The sequence below is a fragment of the Arachis hypogaea genome, chromosome 2 (assembly GCF_003086295.3).
Source record: "Arachis hypogaea cultivar Tifrunner chromosome 2, arahy.Tifrunner.gnm2.J5K5, whole genome shotgun sequence".
Lineage (NCBI taxonomy): Eukaryota > Viridiplantae > Streptophyta > Magnoliopsida > Fabales > Fabaceae > Arachis > Arachis hypogaea.
Genome location: NC_092037.1, coordinates 42,790,338 through 42,816,734, shown reverse-complemented (window position 1 = coordinate 42,816,734; position 26,397 = coordinate 42,790,338). Strand labels below are relative to the sequence as shown.

The following is a 26,397-nucleotide window of genomic DNA, read 5'->3' as shown; positions in this document are numbered from 1 at the left end:
ATTCAAGAGAATCCGGAAGGTCTAAACCTTGTCTGTGGTATTCTGAGTAGGATTCAATGATTGAATGACTGTGACGTGCTTCAAACCTGTAACCTACTGGGCGTTAGTGACAGACGCAAAAGAGTGATTCTATTCCGGTAGGGGAGGGAACCAAACCAGTGATTAGCCGCACTGTGACAGAGTGCATGAGCATTAGTTTTCACTGCGAGGATGGGAGGTAGCTGCTGACAACAGTGAAACCTACACGAGCTTGCCATGGAAAGGAGTAAGAAGAATTGGATGAAGGCAGTAGGAAAGCAGAGAGACGGAAGGGAAGGCGTCTTCATACGCTTATCTGAAGTTCCTACCAATGAATTACATAAGTATCTCTATCTTTACCTTTGTGTTATTTTCGTTCATCACTATATCCATTTGAGTTTCCCTGACTAAGATTTACAAGATGACCATAGCTTGCTTCAATACTAACAATCTCCGTGGGATCGACCCTTACTCGCGTAAGGTTTATTACTTGGACGACCCAGTGCACTTGCTGGTTAGTTGTGCGAAGTTGTGTAATGCCATGGTATTGAGCTACCACGTTTTTGGAGCCATTACCGGGGATTATGAGAGTTGTGAAAAAGTAATGTTCACAACTTCGCGACACCAAGTTTTTGGCGCCGTTGCCGGGGATTGTTCAAGTTTTGAGCAAGCTTTTGGTAACATCAGTGCCAAGATCCGGCAACAACACCAAGTTTTTGGCGTTATTGCCCGGGATTGTTTAGGCTGGACAACTGACGGTTCATCTTGTTGCTTAGATTAGGTATTTATTTTTTTTCGAAATTCTTGAAGATGAGTTCTAGAGTTTCATGATGATTTGTTGAAATCTGGCTGGCTGAGAAGCCATGTCTAATCTGATTGGACCGAGGTTTCAACTCATCACCACAAGAGCTTGTTGATTTCTTATCAATCTTGCTTTTGGAGCAGTGATCTACTAAGGCTTGGCTGGCCTCTGGCCATGTCTAGTGTTTTGGACCGAAGCTTTCTTTGAAAGCTTGGCTGGCTGTGAAGCCATGTCTAATTCCTGGACCGGAGTCTTAGACTAGCATTGCACTGATTCCTGGAATTCTCATTGAGAATTTTGATACCTTTTTCCACTTAATTTTCGAAAAACACAAAAAAATTTACAAAATTATAAAATCCAAAAATATTTCTTGTTTGAGTCTAGAGTCTCATCATAAGCTTGGTGTCAATTGCATGCATTCATATGTCTTATTGATCTCCAAGATGTTCTTGATGATTTGCTTGATCTGATCTTTGAATTCTATTGACTTGAGTGTTTTGTGTGTCTCATATGCATTTTCGTTTTGTTAGTGTCAGTAGTATACAAACTGCTAAGTTTGGTGTCTTGCATGCATTGTCATTTGATTCTTGTTACATTTTGGTTTGTCCTTATTATTAAAAATCCAAAAATATTTTTAATTTGTGTCTTTTCAAGTCAATAATACAGAGAATTGAAGATTCAGAACATACAGCAGAGGAATTGCACAGAAAAAGCTGGGCGTTCAAAACGCCCAGTGAAGAAGGACAGACTGGCGTTTAAACGCCAGCCAGGGTACCTGGTTGGGCGTTTAACGCCCAAAAGGGTAGCATTTTGGGCGTTAAACGCCAGAATGGATACCATTCTGGGCGTTTAACGCCAGGATGGCTAAAGGGGGAAGATTTTGTTTTCAAATCAATTTTTTTCTAAGTTTTCAAAATTTCTTCCAAATCAAATCTTTTTCAAATCAATTTTTCAATCAAATCTTTTTCAAAATTAACTTCTTTCCTTTTTCAAAGATACTTGCTACCAATTAATGATTTGATTCAACATTTCAAGTATGTTACCTTTTCTGTTGAGAAAGGTTTAATGTTTGAATCATATCTTTTCTTGTTAGTCAAGTTTTTAATTTTCAAATCAAATCTTTTTAAAATGTTTTTCAAATCATATCTTCTCAATCACATCTTTTTAAAATCAATCATATCTTCTTAACCACATCTTTTTCAAAATAGTTTTCAATCAAATCCTTTTGATTTCTAATTTCAAAATCTTTTTCAAAAATCACTTGATTTCTTTTCCATTTTCATTTTCGAAAATTAAGTAATGTTTTTCAAAAATATTTTTTTAAATTTTCCACTTAATTTTCGAAAATGACTTTCCTCCTTCTCACATCCTTCTATTTATGGACTAACACTATCCCTTAATGCAAAATTCGAACTCCATCTCCTTTGTTAAGTTCGAATTTTCCACTTCTGTCTTCTATTCTTCTTTTCCTCTGACACCTAAAGGAATCTCTATACTGTGACATAGAGGATTCCACATTTTCTTGTTCCCTTCTCTTTCTTATGAGCAGGAGCAAAGACAAAGGCATTCTTGTTGAGGCTGATCCTGAACCTGAAAGGACCTTGAAGAGAAAGCTAAGAGAAGCCAAAGCACAACTCTCTTTAGAGCACTTGAACGAACTCTTCAAGGAAGAAGAACAAATGGCAGCCGAAAACAACAACAATGCCAACAATGCAAGGAAGGTGCTGGGTGACTTTACTGCACCTACTCCCGACTTCTATGGGAGAAGCATCTCTATCCCTGCCATTGGAGCAAACAACTTTGAGCTTAAGCCTCAATTAGTTTCTCTAATGCAACAGAATTGCAAGTTCCATGGACTTCCATTGGAAGATCCTCATCAGTTTTTAGCTGAGTTCTTGCAAATCTGTGACACAGTCAAGACTAATGGGGTTGACCCTGAGGTCTACAGACTGATGCTATTCCCTTTTGCTGTAAGAGACAGAGCTAGAACATGGTTGGATTCTCAACCTAAAGAAAGCCTGGACTCTTGGGAAAAGCTAGTCAATGCCTTCTTGGCAAAGTTCTTTCCACCTCAAAAATTGAGTAAGCTTAGAGTGGAAGTCCAAACCTTCAGACAGAAGGAAGGAGAATCCCTCTATGAAGCTTGGGAAAGATACAAACAATTGATCAGAAAGTGTCCCACTGATATGCTTTCTGAATGGAGCATCATAGGTATTTTCTATGATGGTCTCTCTGAACTGTCCAAGATGTCCTTGGATAGCTCTTCTGGAGGATCTCTTCATCTGAAGAAGACGCCTACTGAAGCTCAAGAACTGATTGAAATGGTTGCAAATAACCAATTCATGTACACTTCTGAAAGAAATCCTGTGAACAATGGGACTAGTCAGAAGAAAGGAGTTCTTGAGATTGACACTCTGAATGCCATATTGGCTCAGAATAAAATATTGACTCAACAAGTCAATATGATTTCTCAAAGTCTGTCTGGGATGCAAAATGCATCAAGCAGTACTAAGGAAGCTTCATCTGAGGAAGAAGCTTATGATCCTGAGAACCCTTCAATAGAAGAGGTGAATTACATGGGAGAACCCTATGGAAACACCTACAATCCTTCATGGAGGAATCATCCAAATCTTTCATGGAAGGATCAACAGAGACCCCAACAAGGTTTCAATAACAATAATGGTGGAAGAAACAGGTTTAGCAATAGCAAGCCTTTTCCATCATCTTCTCAGCAACAACAGAGAGTTCCAAGCAGAATAATTCTGACTTGGCAACCATGGTCTCTGATCTAATCAAAACCACTCAAAGTTTTATGACTGAAACTAGATCTTCCATTAGGAATCAGGAAGGACAAGTGGGTCAGCTGAGCAAGAAAATTACTGAACTCCCTCCAAGTACTCTTCCAAGCAACACAGAAGAAAATCCAAAAGGAGAGTGCAAGGCCATCAACATGGCTGAATTCTGGGAGGAAGAAGAGGCAGTGAACGCCACTGAGGAAGACCTCAATGGATGCCCACTGACCTCCAAGAGTTCCCCAATGAGGAACCTTGGGAATCTGAGGCTCAAGATGAGACCATAGAGATTCCATTGGATTTACTTCTGCCATTCATGAGCTCTGATGAGTATTCTTCTTCTGAAGAGGATGAGTATGTCACTGAAGAGCAAGTTGCTAAATACCTTGGAGCAATCATGAAGCTAAATGACAAGTTATTTGGAAATGAGACTTGGGAGGATGAACCCCCTTTGCTCACCAAAGAACTGGATAACTTGTCTAGGCAGCAATTGCCTCAAAAGAGGCAGGACCCTGGGAAGTTTTCTATACCTTGTACCATAGGCACCATGACCTTCAAGAAGGCCTTGTGTGACTTAGGATCAAGCGTAAACCTCATGCCCCTCTCTGTAATGGAGAAATTAGGGATCTATGAGGTACAAGCTGCAAAAATCTCACTAGAGATGGCAGACAACTCAAGAAAACAAGCTTATGGACTTGTAGAGGATGTTTTGGTGAAGATTGAAGACCATTACATCCCTACTGATTTCATAGTCCTAGAGACTGGGAAATGCATGGATGAATCCATCATCCTTGGCAGACCCTTCCTAGCCACAGCAAAGGCTGTGATTGATGTTGATAGAGGAGAGTTGATCATTCAAGTGAATGAAGAATCCTTGGTGTTTAAGGCCCAAGGATATACCTCTGTCATCATGGAGAGGAAGCATGAAGGGCTTCTCTCAAAACAGAGCCAAACAGAGCCCCACAACCAAACTCTAAGTTTGGTGTTGGGAGGCCACAACCAAACTCTAAGTTTGGTGTTGGGAGGCCACAACCAAACTCTAAGTTTGGTGTTGAACCCCCACATTCAAACTCTAAGTTTGGTGTTGGGAGGTTCCAACACGGTTCTGAGCATTTCTGAGGCTCCATGAGAGTCCTCTGTCAAGCTAATGACAATAAAGAAGCGCTTGTTGGGAGGCAACCCAATGTTTTATAATTAATTATTTTCTTTTGTTATTTTATCTTTTTTGTAGGTTGATGATCATAAGAAGTCACAAAAACAATGAAAAAAGCAAAAACAAAATGAAAAACAGGAAGAAAAACAGCACACCCTGGAGGAAGATGCTGCTGGCGTTTAAACGCCAGTCAGCCTAGCAGTTGGGCGTTTAACGCCCAGTCTGGCACCCTTCTGGGCGTTTAACGCCAGAAAGGGGCACCAGACTGGCGTTAAACGCCAGTAAAGGGCAAGAACCTGGCGTTAAACGCCAGGAATGGGCACCAGCCCGGCGTTTAACGCCAGAAATGGCTCAAAACGTGGATTTTGATGCCATTTGGTGCAAGGATGCCTTTTCCTTGACACCACAGGATCTGTGGACCCCACAGGACCCTACCATCACTCTCTCTCTTCTTCCCCCATTCACCAATCACCTCAACACCTCTTCCCCAAAACCCCTCACCTATCAAATCCCGTCTTTCTCTTCACCACTCACATCCATCCTTCATAAACCCCCACCAACCTCACCCTTCAAATTCAAACCACTTTCCCTCCCAAACCCACCCATCATGGCCGAACCCTTTACCCCCTCTCTCCTATATATACCCTTCTTCAACCCTTCATTTTCACACAACCTAAACACCACTTCTCCCCCTCTTTGGCCGAACACACCACCATCTCCCTCTTCCTCATTTCTTCTTCTTCTACTCTCTTCTTTCTTCTTTTGCTCGAGGACGAGCAAACATTTTAAGTTTGGTGTGGTAAAAGCGTTGCTTTTTCGTTTTTCCATAACCATTATGGCATCCAAGGCCGGAGAAACCTCTAGAAAGAGGAAAGGGAAGGCAAAGGCTTCCACCTCCGAGTCATGGGAGATGGATAGATTCCTCTCAAAGGTGCATCAAGTCCACTTCTATGAAGTTGTGGCCTTGAAGAAGGTGATCCCCGAGGTCCCTTTTTCACTCAAAAAGGGTGAATATCCGGAGATCCGACATGAGATCCGAAGAAGAGGTTGGGAAGTTCTTACCAACCCCATTCAACAAGTCGGAATCTTGATGGTTCAAGAGTTCTATGCCAATGCATGGATCACCAAGAACCATGACCAAAGTGTGAACCCGAATCCAAAGAATTATCTTACTATGGTTCGGGGGAAATACTTGGATTTTAGTCCGGAGAGTGTGAGGGTGGCGTTCAACTTGCCTATGATGCAAGGAGATGAGCATCCTTACACTAGAAGGGTCAACTTTGATCAAAGGTTGGACCAAGTCCTCACAGTTATATGTGAAGAGGGCGCACAATGGAAGCAAGATTCAAGAGGAAAGCCGGTCCAATTGAGAAGGCATGACCTCAAGCCCGTGGCTAGAGGGTGGTTAGAGTTCATACAACGCTCAATCATCCCCACTAGCAACCGGTCCGAAGTTACCATAGACCGGGCCATCATGATCCATAGCATCATGATTGGAGAAGAAATAGAAGTTCATGAGGTTATAGCCCAAGAACTCTATAAAGTGGCGGACAAGACCTCCACCTTGGCAAGGTTAGCCTTTCCTCATCTCATTTGTCACCTCTGTTATTCAGTTGGAGTTGACATAAAGGGAGACATCCCCATTGATGAGGACAAGCCCATCACCAAGAAAAGGATGGAGTACACAAGAGATCCCACTCATCATGAAATCCCTGAAATTCCTCAAGGGATGAATTTTCCTCCACAAAACTATTGGAAGCAACTACACACCTCCCTAGGAGAGTTGAGTTCCAACATGGGACAACTAAGGGTGGAGCATCAAGAACACTCCATCATCCTTCATGAGATTAGAGAAGATCAAAGAATCATGAGGGAGGAGCAACAAAGACAAGGAAGAGACATTGAGGAGCTCAAGCACTCCATAGGATCTTCAAGAGCAAGAAAGAGCCGCCATCACTAAGGTGGACCCGTTCTTTGATTTCCTTGTTATTTGTTCTTCTGTTTTTCGAAAATTTATGCTTATGTTTATCCATGTTTGTGTCTTGTGATCATTAGTGTCTTAGTGTCTATGCCTTAAAGTTATGAATGTCCTATGAATCCATCACCTTTCTTGAATAAAAATGTGCTTAATTGAAAAAGGAAGAATTGCATGAATTTTGAATTTTATAATAGTTTAATTATTTTGATGTGGTGGTAATATTTTTGTTCTCTGAATGTATGCTTAAACAGTGCATATGTATCTTGAATTTGTGGTTCATGAATGTTGGCTCTTGAAAGAATGATGAAAAAAGAGACATGTTACTGAGGATCTGAAAAATCATTAAAAATGATTCTTGAAGCAAGAAAAAGCTATTCAAAAAAAAATCGAAAAAAAAAGAAAAAGAAAAAGAAAAATGAAAAAAAATAGAGAATAAAGAGTTGTGATCCAAGGCAAATAAGAGTGTGCTTAAGAACCCTGGACACCTCTAATTGGGGACTTTAGCAAAGCTGAGTCACAATCTGAAAAGGTTCACCCAATTATGTGTCTGTGGCATGTATGTATCCGGTGGTAATACTGGAAGACAGAGTGCTTTGGGCCACAGCCAAGACTCAATAAATAGCTATGTTCAAGAATCATCATACTTCACTAAGAGAATCATTAGCACTATCTGGACTCTGAGTTCCTAAAGAAGCCAATCATTCTGAATTTCAAAGGATAGAGTGAGATGCCAAAACTATTCAGAAGCAAAAAGTTAAAAGCCCCGCTCATCTAATTACTACTGATCTTCATAGATGTTTTTGGAATTCATTGCATATTCTCTTCTTTTTATCTTATTTGATTCTCAGTTGCTTGGGGACAAGCAACAATTTAAGTTTGGTGTTGTGATGAGCGGATAATTTGTATACTTTTTGGCATTGTTTTTAGTATGTTTTTGATATGATCTAGTTAGTTTTTAGTATATTTTTATTAGTTTTTAGTTAAAATTCACTTTTCTGGACTTTACTATGAGTTTGTGTGTTTTTCTGTGATTTCAGGTATTTTCTGGCTGAAATTGAGGGACCTGAGCAAAAATCTGATTCAGAGACCAAAAAGGACTGCAGATGCTGTTGGATTCTGACCTCCCTGCACTCGAAGTGGATTTTCTGGAGCTACAGAAGCCCAATTGGCGCGCTCTCAACGGCGTTGGAAAGTAGACATCCTGGGCTTTCCAGCAATATATGATAGTCCATACTTTGCCCAAGATTTGATGGCCCAAACCGGCGTTCAAAGTCACCTCAAGAAATCCCAGCGTTAAACGCTGGAACTGGCACCCAAATGGGAGTTAAACGCCCAAACTGGCACTAAAGCTGGCGTTTAACTCCAAGAAGAGTCTCTGCACGAAATTTGCTTCATTGCTCAGCCCAAGCACACACCAAGTGGGCCCGAAAGAGGATTTTTATGTCATTTACTCATTTCTGTACACCTTAGGCTACTAGTTCTTATAAGTAGGACCTTTTACTATTGTATAGAAGACTTTGGTAGCTATCTTCATTTTTTATGCTATCTTAGATCATTGGGAGGCTGGCCATTCGGCCATGCCTAGACCTTATGCTTATGTATTTTCAACGGTGGAGTTTCTACACACCATAGATTAAGGTGTGGAGCTCTGCTGTACCTCGAGTATTAATGCAATTACTATTGTTCTTCAATTCAATTCCGCTTGTTCTTGTTCCAAGATATCACTTGTTCTTCAACTTGATGAAGGTGATGATTGACGCCCATCACCATTCTCACTCATGAACAAAGTGACTGACAACCACTCTTGTTCTACAAGCATTTGAGGCTTGGTGAATATCTCTTGGATTCCTGATTGCACGATGCATGGTTGATCGCCTGACAACCGAGCGCTCGCCTGACAAACGAGCCAACCATTCCGTGAGATCAGAGTCTTCGTGGTATAGGCAGGACCTGATGGCGGCATTCAAGAGAATCCGGAAGGTCTAAACCTTGTCTGTGGTATTCTGAGTAGGATTCAATGATTGAATGACTGTGACGTGCTTCAAACCTGTAACCTACTGGGCGTTAGTGACAGACGCAAAAGAGTGATTCTATTCCGGTAGGGGAGGGAACCAAACCGGTGATTAGCCGCACTGTGACAGAGTGCATGAGCATTAGTTTTCACTGCGAGGATGGGAGGTAGCTGCTGACAACAGTGAAACCCTACACGAGCTTGCCATGGAAAGGAGTAAGAAGAATTGGATGAAGGCAGTAGGAAAGCAGAGAGACGGAAGGGAAGGCGTCTTCATACGCTTATCTGAAGTTCCTACCAATGAATTACATAAGTATCTCTATCTTTACCTTTGTGTTATTTTCGTTCATCACTATATCCATTTGAGTTTGCCTGACTAAGATTTACAAGATGACCATAGCTTGCTTCAATACTAACAATCTCCGTGGGATCGACCCTTACTCGCGTAAGGTTTATTACTTGGACGACCCAGTGCACTTGCTGGTTAGTTGTGCAAAGTTGTGTAATGCCATGGTATTGAGCTACCACGTTTTTGGAGCCATTACCGGGGATTATGAGAGTTGTGAAAAAGTAATGTTCACAACTTCGCGACACCAACCTCAATGATCCCTAGCTTCTCCATCACAGAGAGTGGCATCAGATTTATTCCTGACCCAAGGTCACATAGAGCTTTTTCAAAGCTCATGGTGCCAATGGTGCAAGGTATTAAAAACTTGTCAGGATCTTGTTTCTTTTGAGGTAGAGTTTCCTGAATCCAAGTCTCTAATTCACTAATGAGCAAGGGAGGTTCACTTTCCCAAGTCTCATTACCAAACAGCTTGGCATTCAGTTTCATGATAGCTCCTAAATATTGAGCAACTTGCTCTCCAGTGACATCTTCATCCTCTTCAGAGGATGAATATTCTTCAGAGCTCATGAATGGCAGAAGGAGATTTAATGGAATCTCTATGGTCTCTAGGTGAGCCTCAGATCCCTCAGGATCCTTATTAGGAAACTCCTTCTTGCTTGGAGGACGTCCCAGGAGGTCTTCTTCACTGGGATTTTCGTCCTCCTCCTCCTTTGTGCATTCGGCCATGTTGACTAAGTCAATGGCTTTGCATTCTCCTTTTGGATTTTCTTCTGTATTGCTTGGGAGAATACTGGGAGGAGTTTTAATAACTTTCTTACTCAGCTGGCCTACTTGTGCCTCCAAATTCCTAATGGAGGATCTTGTTTCATTCATGAAACTGAAAGTGGCCTTTGACAGATCAGAGACTATATTGGCTAAATTAGAATTATTTTGTTCAGAGTTCTCTGTCTGTTGCTGAGAAGATGATGGATATGGCTTACTATTATTCAGCCTATTGCGTCCACCATTGTTAAAACCTTGTTGAGGTTTTTGTTGATCCTTCCAGGAGAAATTTGGATGATTTCTCCATGATGGGTTATAGGTATTTCCATATGGTTCACCCAGATAATTAACCTCTGCCATGGCAGGGTTCTCAGGATCATAAGCTTCTTCAGAAGCTGCCTCTCTAGTACTGTTGGATGCATGTTGCAATCCATTCAGATTTTGAGAGATCATGTTGACCTGTTGAGTCAACACTTTGTTCTGAGCCAGTATGGCATTCAGAGCATCAATTTCAAGAACTCCTTTCTTCTGAGGTACCCCATTGTTCACGGAATTCCTCTCAGAGGTATACATGAACTGGTTGTTTGCAACCATGTCAATGAGTTCTTGAGCCTCTTCAGGCGTCTTCTTCAGGTGAATAGATCCACCTGCAGAGTGATCCAGTGACATTTTCGAAAATTCAGAGAGACCATAATAGAATATATCTAGCATGGTCCATTCTGAAAACATGTCAGATGGACATCTTTTGGTCAGCTGCTTGTATCTTTCCCAAGCTTCATAGAGGGATTCACCATCTTTTTGTTTGAAGGTTTGAACATCCACTCTCAGCTTGCTCAGCTTTTGAGGAGGAAAGAATTTATCCAAGAAGGCAGTGACCAGCTTATCCCAGGAGTCCAGGCTATCCTTAGGTTGTGAATCCAACCATGTGAATCCCTGTTTGTCTGCTTAGTATAGTTTCTTTGTAGCTTAATAACTAAGATGCTTGATATATCATAGCACCATACTCTTGAAAAATTGCTTGCACTCAATATCTATAAGAATGCAAATAGAGAACATTTCTTTAAAAAGAAGGATTGAGGAATCAAAAATTTGTTTTGAGGCAAGCAAAAGATTAAGAGAAATGGTGGTTCTGATTGTATGATTGTGTATTGAGGTTGCATGTTTGTGAAAATCTGCATGGGAGCTCATAGGCAGGAAATAAAGTTCAAAGAAGTATTGTGAAAATTCTTAAACATCTATTGATCCAAGAAGCAGCAATAAAAGAAAACAAAAAAAATAGAAGAACAAAGAACAAGGCTCAATGCTCTGAGCATCAATTACTAGGAAGAAAAAGAAAGAAACAAGAACTCAAAGAGTTATTATCCTAGTTAAATACTTATGGTAGAGTTGTGTCAAAGAGAGAGGCATGAGCAAGTAAATCCTAAGGGGTGCTTCAACACCTAATACCTTAGACCAACTGGTTTGGGAGTATTGATTGAAAACTTATCTTAAAAAGCCACTTTGAGACATGACACCTAGAGTTGAGGCCAAGATGCAAAAGGAAAAGAAAAATGTTAGAAAATAAATGCTGCTTCAAGGATAAAGAGATTTCCATAATATCATTTGAATGAAAGTCTTAAGATCTAAGACTTCCATAATGTAGGGATTAATAAGCACCGGAATCCTTGCATGAGCACCAAATTCAGAGTTCACCCCACTTTCACTTAATCACTTCACTCACCAAGGCATTACAGGCAATTCCTCAACCCGTTCCAATTAAAAGAAACCTTTGTGCATAGTTCTTTTCTTGCTTGGGGACAAGCAAGGTTTAAGTTTGGTGTTGTGATGCATTCGCATTTTAGCTAGATTAGCTAGTTAGTTTACTTAATTTTAGTCTCATTTCATGAATTTTCTTTGAAATAAAGAAGCACCTTGATGAAATTGATCCTCATGCATTAATTTGTCAAGGACTAAGTGATTTTTGGCCAATTCTATGCAAATAACCCAAGAAATGTGAATGAATGAATTATAAAAAGTGAGTGCATAAGATGGTAGAGCCTTTATGCATTTTGTCCTTGTGATCAAGAACAGAGAAGAGCGCTACGTTCATGTGAAGAGCGTTACGTTCCCCTGCAGCATACACTTTACTAGGGACGCGTACGTGTGGACAATGCATACGCGTCGAAGTGGCAATTCTGGAAGGCCACGCATATGCGTGGGACGACGCGTACGCGTGGTAGAGATCAACGCTCTTCAACCAAGAGCGCTACACTCTCTTTCAAAGAGCACCTGCGACAACTCTCAAAATGGGATTCAAAGTTTGATTATCAACGCGTACGTGTCAGTGACGCGTACGCGTGGGTGAGGCATGTGTGAAGAGTGACACAAACGCGTGGATAGAGCGGCAGTGTGGAAGTGATACTTTGAAGTCCACGCGTCCGCGTGGGGTGACGCGCATGCGTGGGAGAGTGTTCTTACCGCGAGCACTATGCTCTCTTGTAGAGCGCTGCAAAGGACGCGTAGCCGTATGTCACGCATACGCGTGACAAATCCTGAAGACCAGAATGACGCATACGCGTGGGAGACGCGTACGCGTGGAAGTGCCAAAAATGCTGAACGAGATAGTTCTTTTCTTGCTTGGGGACAAGCAAGGTTTAAGTTTGGTGTTGTGATGCATTCGCATTTTAGCTAGATTAGCTAGTTAGTTTACTTAATTTTAGTCTCATTTCATGCATTTTCTTTGAAATAAACAAGCACCTTGATGAAATTGATCCTCATGCATTAATTTGTTAAGGACTAAGTGATTTTTGGCCAATTCTATGCAAATAACCCAAGAAATGTGAATGAATGAATTATAAAAAGTGAGTGCAAAAGATGGCAGAGCTTTTATGCATTTTATCCTTGTGATCAAGAACAGAGAAGCGCGCTACGTTCATGTGAAGAGCGTTACGTTCCCCTGCAGCATACTCTTTACTAGGGACGCGTACGTGTGGACAATGCATACGCGTCGAAGTGGCAATTCTGGAAGGCCACGCATACGCGTGGGACGACGCATACGCGTGGTAGAGATCAACGCTCTTCAGCCAAGAGCGCTACGCTCTCTTTCAAAGAGCACCTGCGACAACTCTCAAAATGGGATTCAAAGTTTGATTATCGACACATACGTGTCAGTGACGCGTACGCGTGGGTAAGGCATGTGTAAAGAGTGACACAAACGCGTGGATAGAGTGACAGTGTGGAAGTGATACTTTGAAGTCCACGTGTCCGCGTGGGGTGACGCGCATGCGTGGGAGAGTGTTTTTACCGTGAGCGCTACGCTCTCTTGGAGAGCGCTGCAAAGGACGCGCAGGCGTATGTCACGCATACGCGTGACAAATGCTAAAGACCTGAATGACGTATACGCGTGGGAGACGCGTACGCTTGGAAGTGCCAAAAATGCTGAACGACATACACGCGTCCAGGACGCGTACGAGTGGGTATAAGAGCACTCCGTTTTCCTGAAAGCGCTATGTTCTCCTGGAGCAGAGTAGCGGATCAATTAGAAAGCCCACTTGAAGCCACTTGCAAGTACACCTGAAGAGGCCACTGAACTAGTATAAATAGCAGGAATTTAATCATTAGAAGGGGCTTTTGGATACTTTTAGAATTAGCACTTTTAACTTCTCGATCTTCTTCTCAGCCTCTTTTTCTTTTAGATCTCTTTTGTACCTTTTTGCATTGAATTTTACTTTCTGCTCAGACTTTATATTACATTCAGTTTCATTCTTATTTTCAGTCTTCTTCTCTTTTTTATCTTTATGCTTAGTTTAATTTCTAGTTTGCATTTATGTTTTTATTTGGAGCTACGAATCACTAAACCCCATATCTGTTGATTTCAATGAATTAATAACTCTTCTTTTCCTCTCAGTTCAAGTGAATTCATCTAAAAGGGAACTCTTGTTCTTCACAGATTTAATTACTATCAAGAGAGGGATTGAATCTATTTGAATTATATGATGAACTTGATAAAGGAGTCATAGAAGTCAGTTTAAAGCTTATCCTCTCATAATTCTCTTGATTGATATATTCTAGGTTGGTATGTGAGATGTAACCACCCTTAATTGAGATCCTGAGAGTTGTGTGGCATTAAGGATTAGTTATTGAACTTCATCTCTTCTCATGATCAATTAGATCACGAGAGTGGAAATTGATTGTGTTGAGAGAAATTGAGTCACCAAGAGATTGGGACCCAATTTCTTGCATTCTGCCATGGGTCTATCTTACATGATTGAGAAGGAATTGATCATCATTAATTCTTGAGAAATCAACATATCTGATCCCTAGTGATCTTACCCATCATCAATCTTTACTTCTGCTCTTTTGAATTTCTTATTTCCTAATACCCAAATCCCTTGTTTACATTCCTACACTTCAACCTTTCCGCCATTTACATTCAGCTTTTACATCCTTGCACTTTAAACTTCTGTTATTTACAATTCAGCCTTTACTTTCTTACACTTTAAGTTTTTGCTATTAAATTTCCATTTATTTAGTTTAGTCTATTTTAATTTTAGTCCTTTAAATTTCTTGTTATTTAATTCGCTGCAATTTACTTTCAAGATAAGAATCTCAAGAAATCACACAATATGTCTGCCTAACTAGAATATCATTTAACCAAAGTTACTTAATCTACCAATCCTCGTGGGATCGACCTCACTCTTAGTGAGTTTTACTACTTGATGCGACCTGGTATACTTGCCGGTGGTTATACGTGAAATTTAATTTTTTTTTACGTATCAGTGTGGTGTCTCCCACCTAGCACTTTTGTTTATTGTCCTTATGTTTTATTTTACTCCATCACTCGCAATGATATAAGTTAATTAAAAAAACATTACTCGTAAAATTTGCAACGTTCTAACAAGGATCAAGCTCATATATTAAATAATAGTTAATAACTAGGAAGAACAAGTTGGTAACACTTGGCTTTTTCTATCACTATGGCATACCAGGAGTTGGGTCATTACACCAGCATCTTTTTAATGGTGCATTCTTTCTACTTTTCAGATATGGTTGAAAAGTTCATTGAGGTATTTATAGATGCCTTCTATGTTTCTGGTTATTCTTTTAATTCTTGCCTTAAGCATCTGGCCTTAGTTTTGAAATGGTGTCAGGAAACAAACCTCGTTTTGAGCTGAAAAAAATGCCATTTTATGGTAACTGAGGGAATTGTTCTTGGACACTGGATTTCAAACAAGGGAATAGAAGTTGATAAAGCCAAGGTGGAAGTAATTGAAAAATTACCATCATCTACTAATGTTAAGGCAATAAGAAGTTTTTTATGACATGCAGGATTTTACAGGAGGTTTATAAAAGACTTTTTCAATATTGCGAAACCCCTGTGCAACCTGTTGGTTGCTGACACTACTTTTGTTTTTGACAAGAAATGCCTGCATGCTTTTGATACTTTAAAAGAAAAGCTTCTCTCTGCACCTATCATTGCCCCACCCAACTGGAAATTTCCATTTGAACTAATGTGTGATGCTAGTGACTATGCTATAGGGGCTATCTTGGGACAGAGACAAGACAAGCTTATGCATGTCATTTATTATGCCAGTCATGTTCAGAATGAGACGCAAAAAAATTACACAACTATAGAGAAGGAATTACTAGCTGTTATTTATACAATTGATAAGTTTAGATCCTATTTAATTGGTTCTAAGGTTATTGTTTATACTAACCATGTTGTTCTGATCTTATGTACCTTCTAACCAAGCAGGATTCTTGACAAACCCCATTTTGAGGGTTTATCTTGTGCTAATTTCAAGGGTTTTATCAATGATTCCACACACTTTCTGTATGAAAATACAAGGATTTGCATTCCTTTCCTAGTTTTGCACCATGGATGAAAACATACTTATTTTGCACTAAAATAGATACATTTCTAATCCTCTCTCGATGCCATTCGATGCCGTGACCCGTGTGTTAAGTGGTTCCAGAATACAGGGCAGGAGTGGACCGGAAGAGAGAAGGAAGATGGGAGCAAAGGAAGGGAGCAAGAGAATTAAGCCTTGGAAATCTCGGCATTGGCGCGTGCGCGCACTTGACGCGTCCACGTGGATAGAACAACTAGAAGCCGAAGCCAAAAGTCAAGCCACGAGTCGGCTTGCGTAGCGGCTAAGCCATGATCTTCTTGGGCGCGCACGCGTACGTCTCGCCTCCGCGTACATTCCAAAATGCATCCATGGCGCGCGCGCGTACCTTGCGCGTACGCGCCGATGTTCGAATGTGATTTTTTTAAGAAGTCACGTGACTCAGGCGTGGAGTTGGTTGGAGATCCTAATTTTTGGGGAGTGTATTGGCGGGAAAAGTTTAAGAAGACTAGGGGAGCAAGGGTCAAAGACACTTAATTCATTTTCTAGTTTTGGATATTTTATGAGGGATAGTGAGTTAGATTCTTGGAGGAGGAGAGAGAGATCTCAAGCTCTTACTAGGGTTCTTCTTCATCAAATTTCTGAATTTTCACCCACTCTTTGGTGAAATCCATTGCAATTCTCACTTTACTTTGTTCATGTAATAGATTTCCTTCTCCAATTTCAAGTTGTAGTTGTAATTGCTAAACTCCCTTAGATCTAGGATTCAACTTTATGATTTTGGATTTCATTAATACTTTGAGATTTTGATCCTCATTATTGCTATTTGACAATTGTTGTTAATTCCTTGTATTGCAATACCTTTAATTCTACTTTTCTTCTCATTTTACTATGACTTTCTTTCTTGCTCATCACATGTTTGATAAAATGTCAACACTAGTTATGGAGTAGAAAATTCTCACTTGGCATAGGGTTGGATCATTAGAAGAAGTTGAATAGTTGTGCCAATTGTTGATTTGGAATTAGGGATTGCTAATTGACTTGGAGTGCACTAAAGCTAGATTCCCATGAGGTGAAGCTAGGACTTGTGACTCAAGTTGATTACCTTCATTTGATTTTCCTCTACACCTAGGGGATAACTAAATGAGGCATGGCCTAATTGTTATCTTCATTGAAAGAACTATAAGGATATGTATTCAATTGCCAACTCTAAGCCAAGTCCTTTAATGATTGATTGCTTGTTCCCTACTACGTTGCTAAAACTTTCAAAGAACCTTAACAAATCTTTCTACTCAATAAGATGCACATTTTGGCAATTCCAAGGGAAGACGACTCGGGACTAATACTCTCGATTATAGATTGTAGATTTGTTTGATGATGGATTTTGCGCCGGTTTAGACTATACTACGATTGATTACTTGATAATTTCTATACCGACAAAAAATTCATTTATCAAAATGGCGCCGTTGCCGGGGAATTTGCTTAGTGTGCCATGTTATTGTTTGGATTGAGTGTGTGCATATATACATAGCTACATTTCATTGTAAATTGTTCAAAGTGACTAACCCCTCATCGTTACCATGAATTTCATTTCCCCTTCATTGCATGACGCGTTCACAACCGAATCCGAGCTTAGTCCCTTTTGATCCGGAAATAGAACGAACTTTGTTTCATATTAGACAAGCTCGGAGGCGGCTAAAGTTTGGGAAAGGTGAAGAGGTTTTCACCTCCGCAACCACCTTACTAAAAGCAAACATTGAACCGTCACTCAAAGAAGGCACTAGTCATACTCCCACCAATCTCTTACAATTCTTCTTTTGTTTTAGGTACTAATACCATGGATGCTCCGAGGAGAGTTACCATCAAGGAAGCGGGTGCACCGGATTATGTCCTTCAACCCCTTCATGTAACTCACCCCAACTTGAATGCTAACTTTGAATTGAAGACCGCTTTGATCAACCTCCTACCTAAGTTTCATGGGCTTCCCGCACAAGACCCTATTCGACATCTCAAGGACTTCCATCGCATATGCTCAACTACTAGACGGGAAGGGTCCGATGAGGTTGCCATATGGTTGTACACTCTATCTAGTGAAGTTACCTCCGATTGGGACCTACTTAGAAGAGGATTCTTGGATAAATTCTTCCCTCTGGAGAAGATGGATAGGCTAAGGAAGGAAATGTCTTGTATTGTGCAAGGTGAGACGGAACCACTCTACGAGTATTGGGAACGGTTTCGCAAGCTACTAGACGCATGCCCCAATCACATGCTTGATACTCAAGTATTACTTGGATACATATGTCAAGGGATGCGAGAGCAAGATAGAACTCTCTTGGACACCTCTAGCAATGGTTCTTTGTCCAAATGTAAAACAGCGGAGGAGGCATGGCAACTTATCATTGACTTAGCCGAATCCAATCAACATATGAGACGAAGAGTCAACCGTCCAAGAACCGTGAATGAGGTATTAACTAGTAGTGAAACCACCGCTCTAACTCAATCCTTGAGTGAAATGACATCCATCTTGAGGCAACTCCAATTGAACTAACGACAACCACAACAACCTCAATCATACCAACAACATCCCCCACCCCCTCAACAACACAACCAACAATTGGTCCCTCAAAAAGTATGTGGCATTTGTTCTTGCTATTCTCACTACACGGATGAGTGCCCAAGCCTTCAAGAAGACAACACTTTGGCGGCTACCCATAATTTCTATGACCGCCCAAATCAAGGATACTACCAAGGCGATAATTCTAACCAAGGGCACCCTTATCAAGGAGGAAGCTACAATCAAGGGGGAGGGTACCATAATCAAAATTGGAGAGACAATCACCAACAAGGAAATAGGGACAACAACAACAACAACGGAGGAGGTCAAAGATGGAACAACAACTCACAAAATTTCTCACAAAACCGGCCACCATACAACCAACAAAACCCACAAAGAAACTACCAAACATACCAACCACCACATCAAAGACCACCACCCAACCAATCACAAGCTCCTCAACTCACATATACAACCACTCCCTCCAACCAAGACGAAACACTCCGGACCATTATTCAAGGCCAAAAGGAACTACAAAACACACTTGCTTCCGGTCTCACCGGCCTCACCTCTACACTACAAGCTCTTCTTGCACGCATGGATACATCATCAAATTCCACTCCTCAACCCCCAATCCAAAGCGTCATTCCCTCTCAACCTCAACCCAATCCGAAGGGGGGTATTAATGCTATCACTCTTAGATCCGGAACACAATTAAAAGAGAAGGAAGCAAGGGACTCCAATCCCATCACAACCACCCAAGAGGATGAGAGAATAGATATGGAAGAGGTAGAGGAAGAGGAGACACCACAAGTCATAGTTGAGGATGAAGCCCAACCAACAAGGGAGACAACCAAGCCCAAGAGAACTTTGGAAGAAGAAGAAATTGCTCAACCACTTCCATTTCCAACACTTGCAAAGAAAGCTAGGAAGCGCATAGAACTCGATCCAAAAATGGTAGAAATGTTCAAGAAAGTTGAGGTAACCATCCCCCTCTTTGATGCTATCCATCAAGTTCCTAGATATGCGAAATTCCTCAAAGATCTATGCATCAACAAGGATAGAATTCTTGAATTGGAAACCATCCCATTGGGGAGTTCTATTTCCGCTTTAATGGGAGCACTGCCCGAGAAGTGTGATGATCCGGGCCCTTGTATGGTCACTTGCACCGTTAATGGAGTTCAATTTATAGATTGTATGTGTGACCTCGGAGCATGTGTTAGCATCATGCCGCTCTCCGTCTACCGGATATTGAAGTTACCACCACTAAAAAGGTCGACGGCAAGATTTGTCCTAGCGGATAAAAGCATAATAACCGTAACGGGTGTTGCGGAAGACGTATTGGTGAATATCAAAGGGTTGGTGTTCCCAATTGACTTTTATGTCCTTGAAATGCCATCAAGCGAAACCGAAAGAGCATCATCTATTCTACTTGGAAGACCATTCTTGAGAACTTCTAGATTTAAACTAGATGCCTACTCGGGAACCTATTCATTTGAAATAGATGGGAGAGTTGTAAGTTTCAGCCTAGAGGAAGCAATGAAGCATCCGTCGGAGAATCACTCGCTATTCCGGTGTGACCCAATTGATAACATGGTTGCCGAAGTGCACCTTGCAAAGTTAGATGAGAAGTACATGATCGAAGAAGCAAACGAAGATCCAAGCAAATTGAACACCACACACTACACAAACCATCCGAAAACTCAAACTTCCAAAGAATGAAAAGAAGATGGAATTGAAGCCACTACCACCCCATTTAAGATACTCATATCTTGATGAAGCCCAAGAACTCCCTGTGATAATTGCAAAAGAGTTAACCCCTCAACAAGAAGACAAATTGCTAGATGTATTGAGGAAAAACAAAAGGGCAATCGGGTGGACTTTAGCGGATCTAGTGGGAATAAGCCCCCAAGTATGCGAGCATCGCATATTTCTTGAGGAAGGAGCAAAACCGATCCGACAACCTCAAAGGAGACTTAATCCAATCATTCTTGAGGTTGTGAAGAAAGAAGTCACTAAGCTACTTGAAGCGAACATCATCTATCCCGTCTCGGATAGCGAGTGGGTAAGCCCGGTCCAAGTAGTGCCAAAGAAATCCGGGGTGACCACAATCAAAAATGAAAGCGGTGAACTTATAGCGACAAGAGTGCAAAATTCTTGGAGAGTATGCATAGACTACCGAAGGTTGAATGCGGCCACAAGAAAAGATCACTTCCCACTACCGTTTATTGATCAAATCGACTAGCCGGTAAATCATATTATTGTTTTCTTGATGGTTACTCAGGTTACTTCCAAATTCACATTGCTCTAGAGGACCAAGAAAAAACCACATTCACTTGCCCCTTTGGAACGTATGCTTACAAGCGTATGCCATTTGGCCTATGCAATGCACCGGCTACGTTCCAAAGATGCATGATGAGCTTATTTGCGGATTTTCTAGAACAATGTATGGAAGTTTTCATGGACGACTTTAGTGTGTACGGTGATTCATTTGAGCATTGCTTAGGCAACCTTGAAAAAGTCTTAGAGAGATGCACCAAAACAAACCTTGTCTTAAATTTTGAAAAATGTCATTTCATGGTCAAACAAGGCATTGTTTTGGGACACATAGTCTCCAAAGAGGGCATCTCTATAGATCCAGCAAAAATAAATGTCATATTTAGTTTACCTTACCCCTCCTCCGAGAGGGAAGTCCGCTCTTTTCTTGGACATGCAGGATTCTACCGGAGATTCATCAAAGACTTTAGCAAGGTGGCCCTACCTCTTTCTCGATTACTACAAAAGGACACTGAATTTGAGCTAAGCAAAGAATGCATGGAAGCATATGACAAACTTAAAGTAGCATTGACACAAGCCCCTATTGTGCGAGGACCAAATTGGACTCAACCATTTGAAATCATGTGCGATGCCTCAAATTATGCAATAGGAGCCGCGTTAGCACAACGCGAAGGTAAGAATCCCTACGTCATAGCTTATGCTTCCAAAACATTAGACGGTGCCCAATCCAACTACACTACAACCGAAAAGGAACTCCTAGCCATTGTTTTTGCTTTGGACAAGTTCCGAGCCTACCTTCTTGGTTCCAAGGTTGTAGTGTACTCGGATCACGCAGCACTTAAGTATTTGTTGACCAAAAAGGAATCAAAACCGAGATTAATTCGCTAGGTGCTTTTGTTACAAGCATTTGACTTGGAGATCAAAGATAGGAGTGGTTCCCAAAACCTAGTGGCGGACCATTTAAGTCGCCTCGAACACACAAAAGGCGACACCACTCCTATCAATGACTCTTTTCCTCTAGATGGTTTGCACAAAATCTCGGAAGTAGTTCCTTGGTATGCCCCAATATCAAACTACTTGGTTTCACGCATCTTCCCTCCCAATCTTAGCAAACATCAAAGGGATAAGCTGAAAAGCGAATCCAAATACTATGTTTGGGATGATCCTTATTTGTGGAGGTGTGGAGCGGACCAAATAGTGCGAAGGTGCATACCTCAAACCGAATTCCAAGCAATCTTGGACGCTTGCCATGCTTCCGAAGGAGGTGGCCACTATGGCCCCCAAAGAACGGCAAGAAAGGTCCTTGATTGCGGATTTTGGTGGCCAACTCTTCTCAAAGATGCTTCCCACTATTGTAACTCTTGTCCCCAATGCATTCGATTTGGAAATATTTCCAAGAAGGACGAAATCCCCCAACAAAATATGCTTTTTTGTGAAATCTTTGACGTATGGGGAATCGACTTCATGGGACCTGATGAGCGGATAATTTGTACACTTTTTGGCATTGTTTTTAGTATGTTTTTAGTAGTTTTAGTTGAGTTCTTAGTATATTTTTATTAGTTTGTGTGTTTTTCTGTGATTTCAGGTATTTTCTGGCTGAAATTGAGGGACCTGAGCAAAAATCTGATTCAGAGACTGAAAAGGACTGCAGATGCTGTTGGATTCTGACCTCCCTGCACTCGAAGTGAATTTTCTGGAGCTACAGAAGCCCAATTGGCGCGCTCTCAACGGCTTTGGAAAGTAGACATCCTGGGATTTCCAGCAATATATAATAGTCCATACTTTGCCCAAGATTTGATGGCCCAAACCGGCGTTCAAAGTCACCTACAGAAATTCCAGCGTTAAACGCCGGAATTGGCACCAAAATGGGAGTTAAACGCCCAAACTGGCATAAAAGCTGGCGTTTAACTCCAAGAAGAGTCTCTACACGAAAATGCTTCATTGCTCAGCCCAAGCACACACCAAGTGGGCCCGGAAGTGGATTTTTATGTCATTTACTCATCTTTGTACACCTTAGGCTACTAGTTTTCTATAAGTAGGACCTTTTACTATTGTATTTTCATCTTGGTTCTTCTGGTTCCCTCTCTGGGGCCGAAACCAATGATCACTTTTGTTCTTATGTATTTTCAATGGTGGAGTTTCTACACACCATAGATTAAGGTGTGGAGCTCTGCTGTACCTTGAGTATTAATGCAATTACTATTTGTTCTTCTATTCAATTCCACTTGTTCTTGTTCCAAGATATCACTTGTTCTTCAACTTGATGAATGTGATGATCTGTGACACTCATCATCATTCTCACCCATGAACAAGGTGACTGACAACCACCTTTGTTCTACAAGCAACCAAGGCTCTAGTGAATATCGCTTGGATTCTTTAACCGGAATCCTTGTGGTATAGGCAAGAACTGATGGCGGCATTCAAGAGAATCCGGAAGGTCTAAACCTTGTCTATGGTATTCTGAGTAGGATTCAATGATTGAATGACTGTGACGTGCTTCAAACTCCTGAGGGCGGGGCGTTAGTGACAGACGCCAAAAGAATCACTGGATTCTACTCCGGTCTGATTGAGAACCGACAGATGGAATGCCGTGCCGTGACAGGGCATTAGGAATCGTTCCAATGAGAGGATGGGAGGTAGCCATTGACAACGGTGAAACCCTACACAAGCTTGCCATGGAAAGGAGTAGGAAGGATTGGATGAAGACAGTAGGAAAGCAGAGAGACGGAAGGGAAGGCATCTTCATTCGCTTATCTGAAGCTCTCACCAATGATATACATAAGTATCTCTATCTTTATCTTTATGCTTTATTCGTTTATCACTATACCCATTTGAGTCTGCCTGACTGAGATTTACAAGGTGACCATAGCTTGCTTCATACCACCAATCTCCGTGGGATCGACCCTTACTCACGTAAGGTATTACTTGGACGACCCAGTGCACTTGCTGGTCAGTTGTGCGAAGTTGTAGTGATCACAATTTCGTGCACCAAGTTTTTGGCGCCGTTGCCGGGGATTGTTCTTGTGTATGGACAACTGACGGTTCATCTTGTTGCTTAGATTAGGTATTATTTTTCTTCAGAGTTCTTAAGAATGAATTCTAGTGTTTCAAGGTGATGTTCTTATCATCACCAAAGCTGATTGATCATCATCAATTTAGCTCTTGAATGCAATGTCCTGCTGAAGCTTAGCTAGCTATGTCTAATTCCTTTAGACTAAAGCTTTAGACTAACATTGCATGATTCCTGGAATTCTCATTTAGAATTTTGATACTTTTATTTTCTTTTTCACTTAATTTTCGAAAAATCCAAAAAAAAAATTTTTTCAAAATCATAAAAACCAAAAATATTTCTTGTCTAAGTCTAGTGTCTCATTTTAAGTTTGGTGTCAATTGCATGTTTTTGTTCTTCTTGCATTTTTCGAATTCATGCATGTGTCTTCATTAATCTTCAAGTTGTTCTTGATGATTTCTTTGTTTTGATCTTTAAATTCTATTGACTTGAGTGTTTTGTTGTTTCTCATGTGCATTATCATCTTGTTAGTGTCAGTAGTATACAAACTGCTAAGTTTGGTGTCTTGCATGCATTATTTGATTTTAGTTGCATTATTCCTTATTATTAAAATCCAAAAATATTTTTAATTTGTGTCTTTTCAAGTCAATAATACAGAGAATTGAAGATTCAGAACATACTGCAGAGGAATCACACAGAAAAAGCTGGGCATTCAAAAATGCCCAGTGAAGAAGACAGACTGGCGTTTAAACGCCAGCCAGGGTGCCTGGCTGGGCGTTTAACACCCAAAAGGGTAGTAGTTTGGGCGTTAAACGCCAGAATGTGCATCATCCTGGGCGTTTAACGCCAGGATGGCAAAGGGGGAAGATTTTGTTTTCAAAATCAATTTTTTTCAAGTTTTCAAAGTTTTTCAAAATCAAATCTTTTTCAAATCATATCTTTTCAATCAAATGCTTTCAAAATCAATTTCTTTCCTTTTTCAAAGATACTTACTAACAATTAATGATTTGATTGAACATTTTTTGCCTTTTCTGTTGAGGAAGGTTTTATGTTTGAATCATATCTTTTCTTGTTAGGCAAGTCATTAATTTTTAAAATCATATCTTTTCAAATTGTTTTCAAATCATATCTTTTAAAATTGTTTTCAAATCATATCTTCTCAATCACATCTTTTTAAAACCATAACTTTTCAATCATATCTTTTTAATCACATCTTTTTCAAAATAAGTTTTCAATCAAATCTTTTTAACTTCTAATTTCAAATCTTTTTCAAAAATCACTTGATTTCTTTTCACTTTGAGTTTTCGAAAATTATCAATCAATTCTTCAAAAATGTTTTCAAAATCTTTTAATTAATTTTCGAAAATTACTTCCCTCCTTCTCACATCCTTCTGTTTATGGACTAACACTATCCCTTAATGCAAAATTTGAACTTCATCTCCTTTGTTAAGTTCGAATTTTCTACTTCTGTCTTCTACTCTTCTTTTCCTCTGACACCTAAAGGAATCTCTATACTGTGACATAGAGGATTCCACATTTTCTTGTTCTCTTCTCTTTCTTATGAGCAGGAGCAAAGACAAAGGCATTCTTGTTGAGGCTGATCCTGAACCCGAAAGGACCTTGAAGAGAAAGCTAAGAGAAGCCAAAGCACAACTCTCTTTAGAGCACCTGAACGAATTCTTCAAGGAAGAAGAAAACATGGCAGCCGAAAACAACAACAATGCCAACAATGCAAGGAAGGTGCTTGGTGACTTTACTGCACCTACTCCCGATTTCTATGGGAGAAGCATCTCTATCCCTGCCATTGGAGCAAACAACTTTGAGCTTAAGCCTCAATTAGTTTCTCTAATGCAACAGAATTGCAAGCTCCATGGACTTCCATTGGAAGATCCTCATCAGTTCTTAGCTGAATTCTTGCAAATCTGTAACACAGTCAAGACTAATGGGGTAGACCCTGAGGTCTATAGACTGATGCTATTCCCTTTTGCTGTAAGAGACAGAGCTAGAATATGGTTGGACTCTCAACCTAAAGAAAGCCTGGACTCTTGGGAAAAGCTAGTCAATGCCTTCTTGGCAAAGTTCTTTCCACCTCAAAAATGGAGTAAGCTTAGAGTGGAAGTCCAAACCTTCAGACAGAAGGATGGAGAATCCCTCTATGAAGCTTGGGAAAGATACAAACAATTGATCAGAAAGTGTCCATCTGACATGCTTTCTGAATGGAGCATCATAGGTATTTTCTATGATGGTCTCTCTGAACTGTCCAAGATGTCCTTGGATAGCTCTTCTGGAGGATCTCTTCATCTGAAGAAGACGCCTACAGAGGCTCAAGAGCTAATTGAAATGGTTGCAAATAACCAATTCATGTACACTTCTGAAAGGAATCCTGTGAACAATGGGACTAGTCAGAAGAAAGGAGTTCTTGAGATTGACACTCTGAATGCCATATTGGCTCAGAACAAAATATTGACTCAACAAGTCAATATGATTTCTCAAAGTCTGTCTGGAATGCAAAATGCACCAAGCAGTACTAAGGAGGCTTCATCTGAGGAAGAAGCCTATGATCCTGAGAACCCTCCAATGGAAGAGGTGAATTACATGGGAGAACCCTATGGAAACACCTACAACCCTTCATGGAAGGATCAACAGAGACCTCAACAAGGTTTCAATAACAATAATGGTGGAAGAAACAGGTTTAGCAATAGCAAGCCTTTTCCATCATCTTCTCAGCAACAGACAAAGAATTCTAAGCAGAACCCCTCTGACTTAGCAACCATGGTCTCTGATCTAATTAAAACCACTCAAAGTTTCATGAATGAAACAAGGTCCTCCATTAGAAATTTGGAGGCACAAGTGGGACAGCTGA

The 26,397-nt window shown here is 40.7% G+C and overlaps 2 non-coding genes across 2 annotated transcripts; both read right to left on the bottom strand.

Annotated features, from left to right (window-relative positions):
- Window positions 1-2,904: 2,904 nt before the first annotated feature.
- On the bottom strand, window positions 2,905-3,012 carry LOC112764936 (small nucleolar RNA R71). The gene has a single exon (XR_003183410.1). It is a non-coding gene; the product is annotated as a small nucleolar RNA R71 (small nucleolar RNA).
- Window positions 3,013-25,637: 22,625 nt separating this feature from the next.
- LOC112764282 (small nucleolar RNA R71) lies at window positions 25,638-25,741 on the bottom strand. Its single transcript, XR_003183078.1, has one exon. It is a non-coding gene; the product is annotated as a small nucleolar RNA R71 (small nucleolar RNA).
- Between the last annotated feature and the right edge of the window lie 656 nt (window positions 25,742-26,397).